Source organism: Apostichopus japonicus, chromosome 11 (genome assembly GCF_037975245.1).
Source record: "Apostichopus japonicus isolate 1M-3 chromosome 11, ASM3797524v1, whole genome shotgun sequence".
In the NCBI taxonomy this organism is placed as follows: Eukaryota; Metazoa; Echinodermata; class Holothuroidea; order Aspidochirotida; family Stichopodidae; genus Apostichopus; species Apostichopus japonicus.
The window spans coordinates 13,260,612-13,269,257 of NC_092571.1; positions in this window are offsets into that span (position 1 = coordinate 13,260,612).

Genomic DNA, 8,646 nt, shown 5'->3' on the forward strand with positions numbered 1-8,646 from the left:
CGTTAAATGCATGACTAAGATGAATACACTTTCATCTTAAGCATTAAGCAAAAAGTATTAATAGTAATACTCCCGGAAGAACCTTTCGAACCACTCATATATACTCTATATAGAATTCCTGTTTCCATATGAAATCAATGTAATATTTATCGAGTTTTGGAGATGCCACAAAACGAGATTAGAAAACACTGATGCTATCTTTAATAATTTTGCACAGACTGAGTGCGTATTACATCGGTAAAAGTATATTCAACATTGTGTATTAATCAAGGCGGTTCATCATTGATTTATATGATGTAGTTCTCGAGGACCCGCGCACCACTTTAAAGTAGCTCTGCCATTTAGGACTTTTTCTCGTCGATAATTTACCATGTTAATACAGTTTTAAACTAGTAACACTAGTAACACTACCAAAAATGCATGAAAGTGTTACTTCAAGAACGTGATACAATTATGATATATCACTAGTGTCACCTATATTATTTTATTGGTTCTAAGAGTGCTTATAATCGCAATGACCAATGAGACTCATATATTATTATTTTCATATATTTAATACGTGACGGAAGTGATCTGGAGCGTGATAAAAATGGCAAATCATACCTTATTGTGAACTTTATGGACTGCTTTTCTGCAAGTTGTGTTTGTTTTTTTTCTTCGTTTAAAGTGATAGCGTCTGTCAAGACGACGAGGTTGTGTGCATAAATTAAAACTTACCAGCCCTACCGATGGAGAAAGTATTCAAGACATTATCACTTTCCCACGAAATATAATTTAAGTGATGGGTAATAAATGTAATTCATTTATTTGATTTTCTTAATGATAAATAAATATCATCTCACAAAGAAGATCTGCAGAATACAAAGCGTTTTATGACTGTTAACTGTATTCTTTTGGTCCTTTCGGTTACAACATGTAACTGGGCTAATATTTCCGGTATTATCCCCAGCCACTCCTCCCTGTTCATATAAAACATGTGTTTTGTCACTAAAATCATGAACGAGGTATAAATGAAGGAAAAAAACGTTGACCTAGAAAAGCTGGAAGTTGATATCAAATAACAGTGTGTCCTACCTGGATATGTCTTTGGAACTTCCCAAGCACAGCTATCAGAGAAACCTGTGATGGACATGAAGTCTAAGTATCCCTGGGTAGCAAAACAGCCCACTGTTGAATTACCACTACACGAGGTAATATAAATCTTTATCATATTATCTTTACCTTCACGTGAATAGTGCTTCTTAAAACTACAGTTATTTGGTTCAATAACGTGCAAGTCTACAACTGGATATGCGTCTGGAATGGAACATGTCAGTTTAAATTTATAGTCATTATTCTGATGTAAAGTAAGATTTTTCCTTTCACAGAGGAGAGGTGAAGGAGGATGATAAATGGTAAACAGACGGTAAGTATGTTGAACGAGAAGTATGTTATAATAATCATGGAACAATGACACATGGTAGGTTCCAGCATCTTCTGGTTGGAGGTTTAGGATTGAAAAACCAAAGTCATAAAAGTACGATGGATAATCTCTGTGTGAGTATTCTACTTGAAATAAATAACGATTGACTGTGTGATCATAATCCGACCAGAAGAGCTCAGTGTAAGCAAAAGTACGGGTAGATGTTTCTCCGGTGTGGGCCATCTCAGTGAAGTTTAACTCTAATCGAAGTATATATATCATATTTATATGAAAAGGAAATATCTCGGAAGGCAAAGTCACATCCTACAACCGAAAAGCAGTCTGTCGATTTCATTGCTGGTCCATCTTGACAATTAAAATCACAATCGCTACACTCGGAAAAACACATTAACTGCAACAATAGGAAGAAGAAAATATCAGAAAAATGTACAATCTCCATTTTTCAAGAGATCATATAGTACGATATTTACGCTGTGCGTTATAATTACCGATGCTTAGCTCTGCAGTGTAGTCTTCTTTCGATAGAAACCAATAGTAAAGAGTAGGCATTCTAGAAGAGATTAAGGTTCGTGCGCATGCACGGAAGTATTCAGAACATGTAATATCAATGTAGCCACGCGTCTAATAGTAAAATAAAATATATTACACAGTCTTTTTTAATGATTTTAGACAAATTCCCTTTCTTTGCTGATGGTACGATCTGTGTCGACTATAATTATGGAAGAGCAACGTATTCGTCTGAGCCTCTTTCATTAACGTGAAGTTTGCCTGATGGGAAGTGGTTGGTAGTTGTAGTAACTATGAAAGAATGCAACAAGGATGGCATCTTACTTACAAACATTTCACACAGTTCCTTGACCACCCGGGTTCTTTTTATACATGACAGCAGATAATAAGTAATATAAATCGAAATGTATTTAAAAAAAGGTCAAATAGACGGAGGGGTACCCGAGATTTATGAGACTAACAATAAGTTGTAGTCATTATTATAATATATTTAATTAAGTCGGTTAATAAAATGCCCCAGGCCAACCCTGGCTGTCAATGTCAATGCCTCTATTGTTCGTCAACATTTGACCAGTCACCATCAAAATCGTTTATACGTGTAATGGACACTACAGTATAGACGCAGTTTGTGGCTATTGATTCTTATTAAAGTATGAAGAACAATGAAACTTAGCTTGGAAAATGAAAACAAGATATATTAGACAGGAAAAGAGAACGACGATTCGATATCTTAGCGAAAGGAGTTGTTGTGCGCTCGGAATACATTCCGAGAGGCCATCATTGCATACGGTTATTACTCGTAGTATTCAACATATTAGATTTATGAGTAATATATTTTGTTAATTTATTGTTGACTCATAGCACTTGTTTGTTCTCTTTTATCCAGGATGACGTTATTTGACAAGTTGCTCTTGTTTAATTATGGAAAAGTTGGGCAAAATTGCAGTTCAAAATAACGATAATCTGTGTATCCACCGTCAAAGAGATAATAGTGATTCATTACCTTACGAATTAAATTGGTTGTTTTTTGTACCTTTATATATAGCAAAAGAGACAAGAGGGAAGGGAAACACAAGCTGAACGAAAAAGAAAGAAAGAGAACTTGAAATTAATCCCAAAAGTGGACGCTTATCACAGAAATATGCTAGAAAGAAAACGCGAACATATTTGTACCATATCGTCATGAACTGAACACGGGGAGAGAACCTTCAACCTAACAGAACGTATAAGTAATAGGCGTAAACACTCATGAGAATATATAGAAAGATGCTTCTAACCGTTATTAATTACAATGTTTTGCATATTTCACACTCATATACGCTCTCTGTCCTTCTTTACGTCTTTGTCGACTGCTTTCTACAAAGTATCCTGAAAACAACTAATATGAGAGTGTGCCGTCACATTACCAGAATACACTACCTACTAACTGGACAAGAATAATGGGTTTTAATTTGCCTATCGAATTTTGCTTTACAGGAAACAGATGTGATTAATATTGATGAAATTAATATTTTTAGATTGAATTACTGACAAGGAACATAATTTAAAGGGTTCAAAGGCCAAATCCCCGGGTCAAAGCCCCCCCCCCCCGGGGAATTTCCAATCCGGACAATTCCCAACCATGACGATTCCCTCCGGACGATTTCTCCCCGGACAATCCCCCTCCTCGAAAATTTCGACGATTGATTGACGGCCGATGTAGGCGGGGTTTAGGCTATTAGTCCAGTAAAAATGAGGGTGAAGCTAGAACTAACTGCAACAGAAGATTCACGTGTTCATATTGTTGTTGTGTCCCCACTGAAGCGTGACTGCATATATTCCTTTTGCCTCTGACAAGGAATAAAAAAAAAGTCAAGGAAAAGTCTACCAGGAAACAAACGCAGCTATAGTGCGCGCGAAGTGCGCAGAAAATGTTAAGGTTATCAAGTTTTACTACATTGCTAAAGTATTACATTGGTAGCGTGACAGGACGAAAGTGGTAATTCAGATCTCTATGTAAGTAGACCAAAGTAAACCCATATTTCACTCCTTTATGTGGAAAAATTAAGCGAAAGTCACTCTCTACAGGGTAGACATGGTTTACACACAGAAAACGGAAATAAATAAATATATCACCATTGCACGAGAATCTCGCACAAAGATACTCGTATCTTTAACTTCGAGATTATTTTCTTTCTCAGGTGAGTTTGGCCTGTTGGTTATGCTAATATAATATAATATAGTACGCACGCACAGTTTTTATTGGTAACTAACTTTATATAATCGTCCCAACTTGGTGCTCCCGATTGACAATCATCTGTGGGCCAATAGTGTCCGGGGAAATTGTCCGGTGGGGAGTTGACCGGGGTGGGATATTGTCCAGGTGGAGTTTTCTCTGGTGGGAATTGTCCAGGGTGGGTATTACCTGGGTGGGAATTGTCCGGGGGTACTCGTCCAGGGGGGTCGTCTGGGGGGGGGGTAATTGTCCATAGGGAGTCACCTACTAAAGAGTGTGACATCGTATAACCAGAATATACTACCCACTTACTGAACAAGGATAGTGGGTTTTAATTTGACTTTCACACGTTGCTTTACAGAAATTTTACGCGGTTAAATTTCAAACGGTGAGTGCTGGGAGATCATAATACTGATTAAAGTAAATATTACTAGATAAATTACTAACTGACAATGTATTGCAGGTTCTCGTAAAACATGAATGTGAACTGAAGATAGTAAACGTAGGAAAAAGAATGTCGCTCGTTCCATTATTTAAATATGCCATGAACTCACCCTATATCTTCACAGATTCGATACACAACAAAACCCACTGAAATAACAACAGTCCAATTTCCTTACATGTTGCTTCAACTAAGTCACTACACCATTCTTTAAAGACTATATCTAGTGCCCTCTTTATATCAATACTTGCTAACTTTTCATTGGCCCTTATGTCAAAAGCCTATGTGAATCATGCAATGGTGCCGTCTTCCATATAATATAACTAGCATATGTTCTAATGTAGTAATATTCAACACTGCATGCAGTACGTGCAGCGTTTCTTAAAATAACATTATGAAGATTATTTATCAACACAGCAAGGCCTCGCTGTATCACTGTACTAAAGTACATGTGTGTTTGTACCATAGCGTTGAAAGTTCACAAATATGAACCAGGCAAAGACAGGTACATCAGAAGGCGCCTGCATAATGGAGCTTAGTTAGGATCAGGAAAAAATCCCTCGACCATACCCAACAGCCCACGGACTTCGGAGCAACGCGTGTAAGGAAACACTTTGAAAGAGCTAAAAGTCATATTGGATTAAAATGGCGTACTTTAACAATAACAGGGAACTATCAGTTAGAAAAGTACATTGCTTGTGTTGGTGCAATTTAGTATGCGGAAATTGGTCTTAGGCTGAAACATTTTCATAGGGGGTGGGGTATTTTTATATGTTAGGCGATGACTTTAAGAATGACGAATATACAGTTTTCTCTTTCAAAGCATTTGCGTACACGGTCAATAAAATAAATGACAGAATACTCACCTGGATTACTTTTAGAGATGTTGAATTCACATCTGTCCGAATACTGCGGTGTAGAAAGGAACTTCATCGTTTCCTGTATAGCGATGCATCCAACAATTGAGTTCTTATCACAAGACGTAACGTTAATAGAAAGCACTTGAATACCGTTATCAACCGTGTAATGTTTCTGAAAATCACAGCCGTCGGGCTCAATCATTTCCAGATGTATCGGTGGAAACCCGTTTGTTATTGAACAAGATATAGTTACGTGGTAGGAGCCAGATGGGGATGAGGAGGGGCCTTCACAAACAAGAGGTGTAGAAGGCTTCAGAGGGAACTTCTCCATTCGTACGTCCGGTAAAGTTCATCGCTACCCGTGAACCAAATATATAATTATGATTAAAGTCAATATGATCTTTATTAACAGCAATATCCGGGAACAAGAAGTCACAGCTTAGCATAGCGTAGCATTCCTTTGAATTTACTGTTTGTCCTTCTGTGCAGTGATAGTAACAACCGATTACGTTACAAGTATATAATATCAGGAAGATGGCAAGATGAAAGAACTTTGAAACAATGAAACCATCCATGTTTAAATAACGACTTTTAAAAGTTGTCCAACGTCGCAGACGTGCGTTTGTGCCTACATTTATTTGAAAACCGCATAGAAGTATTCCAAGCAGGGTGGTACTTGTCATTTGCTCCGCTCTGATTGAGTTGCCCCCTGTTGACCTGTCACATGGTCGGTAGGACAGGGCTTTATTTTATATGGGGTAGACCCTTCAGTTTGTTCGGTTGCTGTGTTGCACCGTATTATTTTTGTTTGCTCTATTGTGAAAAACTTGTTTGGAGGAATAGATGTGATGTTGTTTTTAGGGGGAAGTTTGCCCGTTGGCAGGCAGTCCTGGAGGCGGTCAAGTGTGACATTAGCCTTCATGTTGAAGGCGATTTTCGCCGTTTATCTTGGGCTGCCTTTTTTTGGACGGTGGTTTGCTGAGGGGGGGGGGGTGTTTCGTTTCGCTGCGTGCTGGTCGTCCTATTGTGTTTTTTTGAATGTTTGAGTGAGTGGTTGGGGGTTTGTTTCTGCAGGTCGGTGGGCATATTTATTTTTTTGGCTGGCTTGACTTGAGTTTCGTTTATCAGAATGGGATGATTCGGTAGTGCCTTTTGGCCGTGACGTTTTGGATCCCGCATGGCGGGTCACGTAAAAAGCACATTTATTTGAATACTCTTATGAAAGATAGAAAGTGATCTTTGTTACAATGCGCATGCGTTAGCTTGCTTTCCACTGTGCATGACTGGAAAACATATTTCCGACATGACAACATGCACGCACGAGTGTGTTTCGAATTTTATGCATCGCTTTGTGTTTTTTTTTAATTTGAGCAGTTATATAAGCTAAGAAGTAGGCTAATAAATTGAATATAACATTGTTATTTAATGACAAACATATTTTTATAAGGGTGTGTGCATGAACCTTTTGTTGTCTTTTTGTGTTCTCGCTATTAATTTAATACTTTTACGTGGCTTTTGAAACAGTACCCTCCAGTAACATCAAATCAAGTTTTAGTATGTAACGAATGTCATTACTATACTTTCATACTTACTATACTTTTATACTGAGTTAGACCGAGAAAAACAGAGAATTAGAATGCAACGTGGAGCTTGAAATGAAGCACTGGCAGGGCATAGGCATATATACATTATCTTCATCATTTTAAAGTGATACATTCATGAAACGGAATGACTGTACCTGAAAGTGATGACCCTCTCACGTGAAACATTGAACGAAAACTGAATTCTTGAGCATTTTACTTTAATCTGACCTGACGAATGAATTCAAAATGTGATGCAACAGTGTAGATAACAACAGCATCAGCAATTGACGGCTAAAATAACATCTTTCATATGAGGTATTGACAAAAAATCCGGATTTACTATTCTGTTGTTTTGTTTGCTTTATATTTCACATCCAGGTGAATTAAAATATTCATGGTTCTCGATCATCTGCATCAAATTACTTTTAGTGTTACTTCATCGCAGTTTAAATGTAACGGGCTCGTGGACTCATATGGTAGGAAGATAAGTATAACGCACTTACAAATGGTGAGACCTTTATTTACCTTCCATTGCTTTTTTGTGATAATCCTTCACCTTTATTAATATAATTAATCGCATTGTTCATTTGTGCCGTTATCTGGTAATTTATATTAACTATGAACACCTCGATAACGAGAGTTCAAGCCGGCTTAGAACTCAATTCGTTTTCAAAGAATATGGCAAAACTTTGTCAGAGAACTGAACATCAGTCTCCATTTTGATGGTCCTCTAACCCACCTTACCTAATAACCATCCGTGTATAATGGTAGTTCTATAATGTGGAAATATATTCAAATTCACTTCAGAAAACGAAAAGACACATGATGTCATCCTTGTTAACGAATATTTAAAGTGATTTCTTATTAAACTCTTTGTTTTTTTCGCGAACAGCTAATCACTTGGATATTTCTGTCCGCTTTTTTGTTAACGTCTTGCCAGATGTTTCAACGATTTTTGTTAATCTGAATATGTGTTTCTAACACTCGACGGCTTTTAGTCATACATAGATAGGTATGAGTAGATAAATGAACTTACCAAATAGACGGTATGTGTGTTGCAATACAGTCGGGCCGACAGTCCAGTCGCTGTTTGTAGACTTTATGTCAACTTGATAAGTTCCAGCATCGTCCAGTTGGATATTTAGGATTGAGAAATTAAAGTTACAAATGCAATCCCGAAGGTCACAATAAAGGTCTTCAAATTGAAAAAGATAACGATCATAAGTATGATCCTCAAAAATCCGGAACATTCCAGAGTAAAGAAAGGGAGCTCGAGGAACAGCATCATCGGTAGCCAGCTCGGTGAAGTTCAAATCTAATCTAAGTATATATATATGAAAATGAAATATTTGGAAACGATAAGTCACAGCCTACTACCACATAACAGTCTGTTGAATTTACTGTAGGTCCATCTTGACAGTGATAGTCACGATCAATATCTTCGGATAATGAAAAAGTGATCAGAAAAATTAGAAAACAATGTAAAACAGGTACAAATCCCATATCGATAGATCGCTGTATTGTGACAATTATTCACAGTAAATATGATGAATTTATTGCAACACTTCGCGCGTCTGTCTGTAAAGCGAGGAGCGCTGTTTATCAATCAAAACAAG